A 12,335-nucleotide genomic window follows, 5' to 3' on the forward strand; every position below is an offset into this window, starting at 1 on the left:
CATTGGGGCCCGGAGCCTTCCCAGCTTTTAGATGATTTATAGTAGATGTGATTTCCTCTTCAGTGATAGGGGAATGTAATGTAGCAGCGTAAGCCAGAGTTAGGGAAGGTAGTGGTACATTAGTTAGGAAGTCATCCAATTTGGGCAATGAAAAATTTGTGCTATCAGTGTATAGTTTTTGATAATAAGTTTGAAATATTTTGTAGATTTTGTTCGGGTTAAAAGTAGTTTGGGATTGTTCATCTTTTATGGAGAAGAGTTTAATCGCTCTTTCTGTTTTAATTTTCGGGCAAGCATTCGGTCCATTTTATTAGAGAACCGATAGAATGTCGCTTGCGTCCACCTGATTGCTCTTTCCGTACGAGTCGTTAGCAAAGTGTTTAGCTGAAGTTTTAAGTCATAAATTCGCTTTGTTAAGTATAGAGAGGGGCGTGACTGATTGGCGGTCTCTAATGTATAAAGTTCATTCTCGAGAGTCAATTGCTCCTTAAGACGATTCCTCTTTTTTTGGGATGCTATCCTAATGAGTACACCAGTGATATATTTTTTATGAGCCATCCAAACATTACCCATAGAGGTGTCAGGGGTGATATTAGAAAGGAAGAAGGCATTGAGCTCTTGTTCGACCATTATTCGCGTTTGAGGATCAGAAATCAAAAATTCATTCAGTCTCACGTATACAGGCGTGCAGTTTCCGCGCTTAATTTAAATACAGAGAGTACACTATCATGGTCGGACCAAGAGGAGGGGACATGTCTGGAATACATCAATGACGGTATGTTTTCTGAATTAGCTAGAATCCAGTCAGTCCTGGAGTATGAATGGAAAGCTCTAGAAAAATAGGTATAACCTCTGGATTGCCCATGAGATTCTCTCCATGTGTCAACCAGATGATGAGCTTGCAAGATACCATGAAAGATAGATTTATTTTTTTTTTTATTTTTTTTTTTTTCCCCTCCTTGACATGTCAGGCCTCCCCTTATTAGAGCTATCAAGGGTTGGGTTTATAGTCAGGTTAAAATCGCCCCCCCCCATATGATAGTGTCATGTGCATTGTTATGTACCCCGACATTTCAAATGAAAACAATTAAATCTATTGCAGGATCCCTAAGGTCTATACCTTAGGGATCCTGCAATAGATTTAATTGTTTTCATTTGAAATGTCGGGGTACATAACAATGCACAAGACAGATTCGCCTCTCCTGGACCGTGCCCCAAAGGATTATATATCTACCCTCTGTGTCCACGACCATACCCTCCTGTATGATTGGGAAGGAATTATGTAGCAATATAGCGACACCTCTCGTTTTTTTTATCATGGGTAGCAAGAAAAAATCTCGAGTAAAGCTTATGAAAAAATTTGGGAGATGAGTTATTAGGGAAATGAGTTTCCTGTAGGAATAGCACATCAGGGGAATGTTTCTGGTAATCAATAAAGGCGCGTTTTCTTTTTATCGGGGAGTTGAATCCCCTAACATTGTGTGATAATACCTTATACATTAGGTATGCATAGAGAGACTTTAATGAAATTTCTAATTAAACTACGACCTGGAACAAGCATTTTCACCTTAATCACAAATCCAAAAAATATTTTTACATCTCATCAACACTCTTTTAGGAAAAGGAGGGAAGGAAGGGTAACAAAAAATACAACAACAAGAGAAATGGTCGCAACCAATGACCAGTTTGTGGGCTATAGTGCACCGGCCCACTATCAGTGGAACCATAGGCAGTAATAGCCCAAAATTGAGTGGCATATTTACTCCAGGGGCACAACACTCCACTAATGGGAAAAGGAAACAATATTATTCATAAATTGTTATAAAAAGCATCAAATAGTAATACTATCAGAACGATATCTTGGCATTTTGGCCGCTCTTTGAGAATATTCCAGCACATTCGTCAATAGTGGACTCAAGAATTAGACTATTTGTTGTGCTGTGATTTACTGAGTCTAGCATGGCGAACTTCTGTCCACTCTCTGCGCGGTCTCTGTCTCTGTGGTAGGGCTCCCGAATCAGAAATCGGGATGCCTGCTTTCTCCAGCGCTTTTCTCCCTTCCTCGTAATTTCTTGGAGAATAGGTGGAGTTGCCGTAGGAGAAAATTAAAGCATGTGGGAATCCCCACCTGTATTGAATCTTTGCTTTTATTAAGGCTAGAGTTATATCTTTCATGGCTTTTCTCCTTATTAGAGTTGCCGGGCAAATATCAGGAAACAGAGATACGGTATCTGGGACACCTGGTAAGTTGTTCAGTTTTCGAGCAGCGGATAGAATCAGGTCTCTGGATTCTTCATGGTGCATTTTAAGGACAACATCCCTAGGTGAGGCATCAGATTTGGGACCTCCCAAGGCCCTGTGGATCCTGGTTATTTTTAAAGAATTAGGTTAGAGGCAACCTCCATTAGATTGGAGCTACTTTCCGGTAGTCCTTTAATTCTGATATTGCCTCGGCGAGATCGGTTTTCCAAGTCCTCACACTTTAGCTCTAGGAACTCGAGTCTAGCATCTTGTTCCTGTAGTTGCTCTCTATTATGTTCAGTGGCATCTGCTGTATCATCCATTCTTTTTTCCAAATCATTGGTTCTTTGAGCAATATCCTGGATTTGCTGCGTGAAATTGCTTACAGCAGAAGATAACTCAGCTCTGAAAGTTTTTTTGAATGGTAGCCAGGAGGTCCTCCATTGTCATTGGAATCATGTTTGTTGGAGTACTCAAGTTAGTTTGCTGTGACCTCTGGGGGGAGCTCCCGGTGTTCAATGAGGTTGATTGTGACGCTGACATAGTGCGATTAGCTGGTTTTGTACGTTGCGTCATCAGTTGTGTGATCAGACGGGTATTGCTTTCTGATGTAGCAGATTTTTTGGGACGCATTGCTCAGAGACCTCCTGCGTTCTGAAAGTTATCGCATGACAAATGCTTATATAGGTGGGTGCATACTTGTGCCTGTGGTGACAGATCTAGTGTTCCATAATTATAGTCCACCAGGATCGTCCATGCCCTCCGTGTTGGATTTTAGCAAGACATGGGGTAAATTTTATAGAACAGAGTATGCCTCTGGTGCAGTTCTGCTGCAATACCCCCTTTATTTTACAGGAGTAAGGGGGAGTATGAGCCTGTTGGTCAGAGTAACAGCCCAAAATAGGAAAACAGACAAAAGAGAATAGGTCTTTTTAAGTATGTGCAACTGCATCAGATGACGGCAGAAGTTAAGCGGCCGGTTTTCTCCCACCGACGGTCTCCGGTCACAGGAAGGGGGCCTCCGAACCTTCAGCACCACAGCAGCCGCGATGTGATCCGGGCAGGCTTCAGGCCTGCAGCTAGGTCGCGAGTGGGTTCTTCGTCCCGAGGCATCGGGTGGACCCAGGACCAACGGGGGTTATCCTCCAGGTGCCTTCTACTGTATCTCGGTCCCCAATGAGGGCGGATAGGCTATAGGGAGCCCTGAATCAGGCAGATTGTTATTTTCCTGAGAGGAGCTCAGGCTGGCACGTCCTGCTCCTTCAATAGCTGGCCACGCCCCCCCCACATTTTGAATTTTTATTCCCTTAAATCAGGGGTCCTCAAACTTTTTAAACAGGGGGCCAGATTACGGTCCCTCGGACCGTTGGAGGGCCGGAATGTAGTTTAAAAAAAATTATGAATAAATTCCTGTGCACACTGCACATATCTTATTTAGAAGTAGTAAAACAAAAATAGGAACAAATACAATATTAAAAATGAAGTTAAATCATCAAACTTACCGATTTTTTGGGTTCTTCGAATATCCTACACTTCGAGTCAATTTTTTCTCTTTCTTGATATCATTGTTTCCTAGGGATTCAAAATTGCTATTAGTAAAATACCAACATATATACAGCACTACAAAAACAATATACCAGCAATAAAACTGCCCACACAGAGACATACAGACTGCACTGCCCATCAATGCAGCCTGATCAGTGCCCATCAATGCAGCCTGATCAGTGCCTATCAATGCAGCCTGATCAGTGCCCATCAATGCAGCCTGATCAGTGCCCATCAATGCAGTCTGATCAGTGCCCATCAATGCAGCCTGGTCACTGCCCATCAATGCAGCCTGATCAGTGCCCATCAATGCAGCCTGATCAGTACCCAACAATGCAGTCTGATCAGTGCCCATCAAAGCAGCCTGATCAGTGCCCATCAATGCAGTCTGATCAGTGTCCATCAATGCAGTCTGATCAGTGCCCATCAATGCAGTCTGATCAGTGCCCATCAATGCAGTCTGATCAGCGCCCATCAATGCAGCCTGATCAGCGCCCATCAATGCAGCCTGATCAGTGCCCATCAATGCAGCCTGATCAGTGCCCATCAATGCAGCCTGATCAGTACCCAACAATGCAGCCTGATCAGTGCCCATCAATGCAGCCTGATCAGTGCCCATCAATGCAGCCTCACCAGTGCCCATAAAGGTGGAACTCCACTTTTACCTCAGGCTCAGACTGGTGTGGTGCAAGAATCCCCAATAGGCAGCATTGGTCCCTAAAAGGCAGGTAAATGTACCCAATAGGCAGCATACGTCCCCAATAGGCAGGTAAATGTCCCCAATAGGCAGCACAGGTCCCCAAAAGGCAGGTAAATGTCCCCAATAGGCAGCACAGGTCCCCAATAGGCAGCACAGGTCCCCAATAGGCAGGTAAATGTCCCCATTAGGCAGCATAGGTCCCCAATAGGCAGCACAGGTCCCCAAAAGGCAGGTAAATGTCCCCATTAGGCAGCACAGGTCCCCAATAGGCAGCACAGGTCCCCAATAGGCAGGTAAATGTCCCCATTAGGCAGCATAGGTCCCCATTAGGCAGCACAGGTCCCCAATAGGCAGGTAGATGTCCCCATTAGGCAGATAAATGTCCCCAATAGGCAGGTAAATGTCCCCATTAGGCAGCACAGGTCCCCATTAGGGAGCACAGGTCCCCAATATGCAGCACAGGTCCCCAATAGGCAGGTAAATGTCCCCAATAGGCAGCACAGGTCCCCAATAGGCAGGTAAATGTCCCCAATAGGTAGCACAGGTCCCCACTAGGTAGGAAAATGTCCCCACTAGGCAGAAAAATGTCCCCAATAGGTAGCACAGATCCCCACTAGGCAGAACAATGTCCCCACTAGGCAGAAAAATGTCCCCAATAGGTAGCACAGGTCCCCACTAGGCAGGAAAATGCCCCCACTAGGCAGAAAAATGTCCCCAATAGGTAGCACAGGTCCCCACTAGGCAGGAAAATATCCCCAATAGGTAGCACAGGTCCCCACTAGGCAGGAAAATGACCCCAATAGGACCCGGCATTAAAAAAAAAAAAAAAGTACTCACCTATGTCCCCGCGCTGCTCTGAAGAGGCGCCCGCTCGTCTCCGTCTTCTTCCGGCACAGGCCCAGGCGGCGTGACATCATCAGACCGTGCAGGCGGCGTGATGACAATCACGTCGTCTCTGTGCACTGTGCTGCGGGAGGGCTGCGCAACGCCTTTCCTCGGCGCCTCGTCCCGCCCGCAATTACACGGCCCGCCGGCACTGAACTGCAGTGCAGTTCAAGAGCTCAAAGTCGGCCTGGCGGGGGTCGGGTAAAAGTCTTTGGAGGGCCGCATGCGGCCCGCGGGCCGTAGTTTGAGGACCCCTGCCTTTAATCATAGAAACATTTTTCACATGTCTACTTTACATGAGCACAATTTTTGAAACGATTTTTTTTTCGTTAGGAAGTTATAAGGGTTAAAAGTTGACCAGCGATTTCTCATTTTTACAAAAAAATTTACAAAACCATTTATATTTAGGGACCACCTCACATTTGAAGTGACTTTGAGGGGTCTATATGGCAGAAAATACCCAAAAGTGACACCATTCTAAAATCTGCACCCCTCACGGTGCTCAAGACCATATTCAAGTTTATTAACCTTTCAGGTGCTTCACAGGAATTAATGGAATGTGAAAGGAAAAAATGAACACTTAAACTTTTTTTCACTAAAATGTAACTTTAGACTAATTTATTTTTTTTATTTTCACAAGGGTAACAGGAAAAAAATTAACCCCAAAATTTATAATGCAATTTCTCCTGAACATGCCGATACCCAATATATGGGGAAAACACTGTTTGGGCGCACAGCAGAGCTTGGAAGGGAAGGAGCGCCATTTGACTTTTTCAACACAAAATTGGCTGGAATTGAGATCGGACGCCAAGCCCCTGATGCGCCTAAACAGTGGAAACCCCCAACAAGTAACCGTATTTTGGAAACTAGACCCCCCCAAAGAACTTATCTAGATGTGTCATGAGCAGTTTGAACCCCCCAAGTGTTTCACTAAAGTTTATAACATAGAACCGTGAAAATAAATCATATTTTTTCCACAAAAATGATCTTTTAGCCAACAATTTTTTTTTATTTTCCCAAGGGTAACAGGAGAAATTGGACCCCAAAAAGTTATTGTGCAATTTCTCCTGAGTACGCTGATGCCCCATATGTGGGAGAAAACTACTGTTTGGGTGCACCTTGGGGCTCTGAAGTGAAGGAGTGACGTTTTGGAAGGCAGACTTTGATGGCATGGTCTGCGTGCGTCATGTTGGATTTGCAGAGCCCCTCACGTGCCTAAAGGGTGGAAATACCCCACAAGTGACCCCATTTTGGAAACTAGACCCCTTAACAATCTTATCTAGATGTGCCTAAACAGTGGTACAAGTGCTCCCTTTTTGTAACTAATCTACTGTTTCCTGGTATGAGAATTTTATAATGTAGTGGCATACGTGAGTTGTGTAGTGTTTGTTAGGTTGTCATACGTCAGTTTTGTAGTGTTCTTCAGATTGTCATACGTCATTTGTGTAAGTCCGAAATGAATTTAGGGCATGGAGGTGTGGTACAGTCTGAAGCAATCTTTCATACACAGGCCAGGTTTGTCGGGGCAGGTGTCGCATTGATAAATGGTATACTTGTGTATTCACCTTCTGAAACACACTCGGCACCTCTTTTGCGACCTTCCTTTTTTCCCACTTTGAGGGACCTCCCTTGGGAAATGCTGACCTGGTATGATACAAGCACCTTCAGTTCCGGAAGTACTGGGGCCCGCTGCTTCCTGATCTCCAAAGATTAAGGCCTTGATCACTACCTCCTGGAACTGAAGGTGTGACATAGCGGTCTGCCCTGCACATCATGACAGCAGGAAAGCATTGAGTACTGCCATCTGTAGGATGTGCACGGCCAGTTTCTTGTACCACACCTTGGCCTTTCTCAAAGAACTGTACAGCTGGAGGACTTGATCAGTGAGATCAATGCCCCCCATGTTTTTGTTGTACCCCAGTACAGTCTGGTTTGCAGACCTGTGCAGAGGTACCTCATACAGTGCCGAGGGTGCTGCCATCACCATGTATGGTGGTCAAGAAAAAGACATCCCTCTTTTCCTTGACCACCAGAAGGTGGTCGATATTGGGCTCTATCACCCCTTCTGAGCACCACAAGGCCCTGCACAGCACAGATCCTGTAGTTACCTTTCTGCAGAAATCCTCAGCTTCTGTGATGATGTGCAGCGCGGTCACAGACAGAGCACAGAAGTGGTGTGACTGCTCTGTGACCTGTCAGTGGTGCGATCGACGATGACATCGATCGCTCCAATCGGAGCTGGCCCTGGTGACACTGGCGTTGCGATGCACCAGCCTAGGATCGGTGCTCTTACAGCTCCGATCCTAGGCAGGTCACAGCCAGGGCACAGCGCAGTCACACCGAGGCTGTGCCCTGTGATTTGCGAGATAGAGATAATCATTAATCGCGTCAATCAGTGGTTCCAGGCCATGCCTGGCGTTGCGAGGCACCAGCCTAGGATTGGTATTCTTACAGCTCCAATCCTAGGCAGGTCACAGCCATGGAAGAGTTCGGTCACACCGCGGCTGTACCCTGTGATTGGCGCCATCAGTTTAATTGTTGATTGCGCCAGTCAGAGGGGGGTACAGGCCATGACTGGTGTTGCCAGGCAGAAGCCTATGATTGGTGCTCTTGGAGGACCCATTTTCTAGTTTTCTTACACTTGGGAGGACATTTTGCCTAAACTGCTCTGATAATTGTCTGATTTCATTATTCCTGTGACTCTTTTCATTGTAGGCTTCATTTCATTTATAGACATAATGCTGGTACTCATAGGAGGTTCATAATGACAGGCACGGGGGTCGTCAGCAGATCTTTGGCTGTCATGGTAACTCATTTGCACCCCGCGATCACGTCAGGGGCGTGTGGATGGGCAGGAGGAATGATTCACCCCCCCTGCCAAAGCATGTTATGCCACTATCAGTGATTGACAGCAGCATTTAACTGGTTAAGTCGCGTTCGGCGATCCACTCCACCCTTGGCTATTAGAGGCACTTGATGACTGCCTTTGATTTGTGCGAGCCCACATCTAATGCAGGGACACAATATGTGACTGAAGTTTACGTCACATCATTAAGTGGTGACGTCCTCCTTCGCCCATAGAGTTCTGCTTTGTTCAGTTTGTGGCATGCAGTTACAGGTGGGAACTTTCACTATAGATTCCTCCAGCTCGGCCTGAAGTTGTTGTACTTTGCCACATTTCAAATCAACTTTCATAGGGTTCTCTAATCAATTTCCTCTTTCCACCGCGTCCTGGAAGGTTCTTCATTGCTCCATGACTAGAAAACCTCTTGAATCTAAAATGATAAGGTCTTTGTACCGTTAGACTGTTTGTGCTTGGTGATAATACTATTTCTGGTCTGTTAAGACAGTTCCCTTGTCTTTTCCGCCATTGTGAACATGGAATACAACTGACCTGAAAGGGTACCGTTACACTTGGCGATGCACCAGCGATCCTAACCAGCGATATGACGCGGTCAGGAACGCTGGTACATCGCTAAGTGGTTGCTAGTGAGCTGCCACACAGGCAGATCTCACCAGCGACATAGCAGCAGTCGGGGGTCGTTACTTACCTGTCAGATGAGGCGATGAAGACGTCCTCCCTCCCGCGTCCATGCGTTGCTCGTCGGCGCCACAGGAAGCCCAGCAGGAAGCGCCCAACGAGAAATGGTCCAGGACGTTCTTGCGCAATCAGCGGGGGGAGCCGGTCGGAGGTAAGTATCAGACATAGCGATATCGCTAGCAATATCGCTGCTGCATCACAAAACCAGTGACGTTACACATTGCGATATTGCTGTAACGGGCCCTAAAGCATCAAAGCCACCAGTCTAAAGCTAATTAAAGTCATATGAGCACTGACCACATGGAGACAAGTCCAATTTCTAGATAAGTCTCATTTTATCCTTTGTTGTAAACTGAACAGCGCGTGCCATTAATTGTGTCCACTATCGTTTTCCATTTTGTGTCTTTTTTTTTCTAAGCAGTTTCATTGAACTCTATTTCAGTAGATGTTTTACATGATGAACTTAATATTCAGGGGTGCCACAATGGTGTCCACAACTGTATATTTATTAATGATACTTTCCTTGGCTGTGGAAGGTTATTGTGCATTTTATGATATTGGACCAGTGTAATCATCTAATGTGAATATTTTGACTTTTTGTCATTACAGAACCAGACGAGAGATGTCTTCTGCTTCCATCTCTCCAGATTATGGAGGATCTCGCCTTCCATCTGTCGCGATTACATTCTTTCATTTTGTGTAATTGAGAAGGAACCTGCCGTATACAATAATATAATGAAAACTTGTCGTAATCCAGGGATAACATGGCCACCCAGACAATTTTACGACAGAAACATCCCACAAAGCTGAAGAAATTGAAGTCCCTAAATTCTTCCATTACTGAACTCTATCGAGGCTTCTGTATGGTCAGAGATTGTCCAGATGAGAGTATGACATGTGATAGGTGTCATGTCTGATGGGATTACTAATCTGACAGTCTTAGAATAGTAAAGCTAACCTCAGATGTATATGGACCACAATGTCAGGACTGGCCACGGGTCTCCTGACCCAAACTCGGCAATCTCATCTCATATATGTCTATACGGCTTTTGAGTTTGGAGCAGGAGACCAGAGGTCAGTGCAGACATAGTGGTCCGTACTCTGCCGAAATCAGATGTCTGTAAGTCACAATCTATGTGCTGTCATAGTGTCAAGCATCTGAAACCCCCCATACCTGCATCTCAGCCATATTGGTCAAACTACAATTCTCTACATGTATTTTTCTGTATGTGGAGTTAACTATACCACCTTTGTCCGCATGATCTGAGTGTATATGGATGACAAATAAGAGGCCCTCTACCTGAGAGCCATCATTTAAGAGTGAGAACAACTGTAAGGTGCAGGAAATGTATGGCCTCCTGCGGCCTTGGATCTCTAGTGGCCAATCGCCCATTTCCGCAGCTGCAGTAAGGGCACTTCCAGGTTGTAGATAAGTCGTGTTTTCTTTTTATGTGGTTGATATATTTAGGCGAGGTCTCGCCCCCCACTTCAATGATGGACAGGCTGCAGAGTATCAACTTCTAGAAGATCTGAGAAATGATGCACAATACCCAACATTGGTGATGAATGTGTTATATGGCGGGTTCCTTCCCGTGTATTATCAGACGTCTCACGTACTGCTGATTTTCCTTTACATTTAGTAGGTAATTACAATAAGGTTTTGGCTTCATACTTTTCATTATTAGTTATTTGCAATCAGAGTGCTTTATATGGAAGGCCGGATCCGCTTATATAACATTATATCGCATTATTCCATTACTTACATTTGCTTTATGTTTTCAATAAGATTTTGAGTTTTATTTTTTACTGTAGTTCGTTTTGCTCTAATTTTGGTGATTATTTTCTGTCTGTGCGATTGATATCAGTGTAGGAGACATCACAGCCGGATGTTGTATTATACCGGAGGCGTCATTATCCGTTCTTATATATGACACTGGGAAATGTCTGCTAGAAAAATAACGAATCGTTCTTCATCCTCCGCTCATGAATCTGATACAACACTCCTCATTATCAATCCTATCACATTTACAATGCAGTGTAATATATATTTGTGAATCAGAGTTCATTTGATGCTAATGACGGGGACTGAATGTGAGGTCACATAACGCCAATATTTACAGTCACATAATAAAGAATTTAAATTATAAGGAAACTTATCTCATAGTTTAGTTTTATGTTTTGTAGAAATGCAGATAAGAATGTGATCGACTCTACTGTGTGGATCTGATAGAAATGGATCTTACAGGATTTCCCGTTTATTGAGCTTCTTGTGATTATAATTTATCAATAAAGTACAATTACACCGATATCACAAGTGTTTTTTTTTTTTGCGTTACATTTATTGTTGTGTTTCTAATAAAATGTTTTCTGCATAAAGTCAGGATAAGCAGGATCTTGTAATGTTAGAAAAGCACAATCCCTGCCCCTAGGGATCCAGAAAGTAGATGAGAAGTTTGTAGAAGTAATCTCCAGCTACCAATCACGTCTACATCAAAAATTGTGAAAGCGACGGTGGGAGAGCTGGTGATCCGGATTCAACTGTACAACACCAGAAAGTGGTCATCCATTTTTCTAGCTGGCAACACGACATGTCATCAGTCCCGATCCTTGTCCGTATCATCACAAGAGGTATTTGCCTAAATTGTGTAGTTAAAAAAAAAATCTTAAGAAATGTAAAGATAAAAGCTAAATACAGAAAAATACGTAACATTAAAATGAATGCCCCAAACGTTTAATATACAGTTGTGTGAAAGTGTTTGCCACTTCCTGATTTCCTATTCTTTTCCATGTTTGTCACACTTAAATGTTTCCGATCACCAAACAAATGTAAACATTAGACAAAGATAACACAAGTAATCACAAAATGCCCTTTTTAAATGAAGGTCTTTATTATTAAGGGGAAAAAAAAAGTCCAAACCTCCAGGGCCCTGTGTGAAGAAGTGATTCCCCCAAACCTAATAACTGTTTGCAGTTGTTACTGCTAAGGAGGACCCAATCAAGCATTTGCAATGAGTCTTTTACAATGCTCTGGAGGAATTTTGGCCACTCATCTTTGCAGAATTGTTGTAATTCAGCCATATTGGAGGGTTTCCGAGAATGAACCGCTTTTTTAAAGTCATGCCACAGCATCTCAATCGGATTAAGGTCAGGACTTTGACTAGGCCACTCCAAAGTGTATATTTTTTTCTAAGCCATTCAGAGGTGAACTTGCCGTTGTGTTTTGGATCATTGTCTGCTGCATTACCCAAGTGCGTTTCAGCATGAGGTCAGGAACAGATGGCTGGACATTGTCCTTCAGGATTTTTTTTGATAGGCAGCAGAATTCATGGTTCCATTTACCCCAGCAAGTCTTCCAGGTCCTGAAGCAGCAAAACAGCCACAGACAATCACACTACCATAACCATATTTTATTATTTTACTGTT

The 12,335-nt window shown here is 44.1% G+C and overlaps 1 protein-coding gene across 2 annotated transcripts in view; it reads left to right on the forward strand.

Moving 5' to 3' along the window:
- LOC141051719 (class I histocompatibility antigen, F10 alpha chain-like) overlaps positions 1-11,220 on the forward strand; it is a 199,916-nt gene extending 188,696 nt beyond the window's left edge. For both annotated transcript variants that reach the window (XM_073548708.1, XM_073548707.1), the window contains exon 8: positions 9,522-11,220. The gene's annotated coding sequence lies outside the window, so the exon portion shown is untranslated. The remainder of the gene's footprint in view (positions 1-9,521) is intronic.
- The last annotated feature ends 1,115 nt before the right edge of the window (positions 11,221-12,335 follow it).

This window comes from Dendrobates tinctorius, unplaced genomic scaffold (genome assembly GCF_039654945.1).
Source record: "Dendrobates tinctorius isolate UK_male_01 unplaced genomic scaffold, ASM3965494v1 ptg000158l, whole genome shotgun sequence".
Taxonomy (NCBI): domain Eukaryota; kingdom Metazoa; phylum Chordata; class Amphibia; order Anura; family Dendrobatidae; genus Dendrobates; species Dendrobates tinctorius.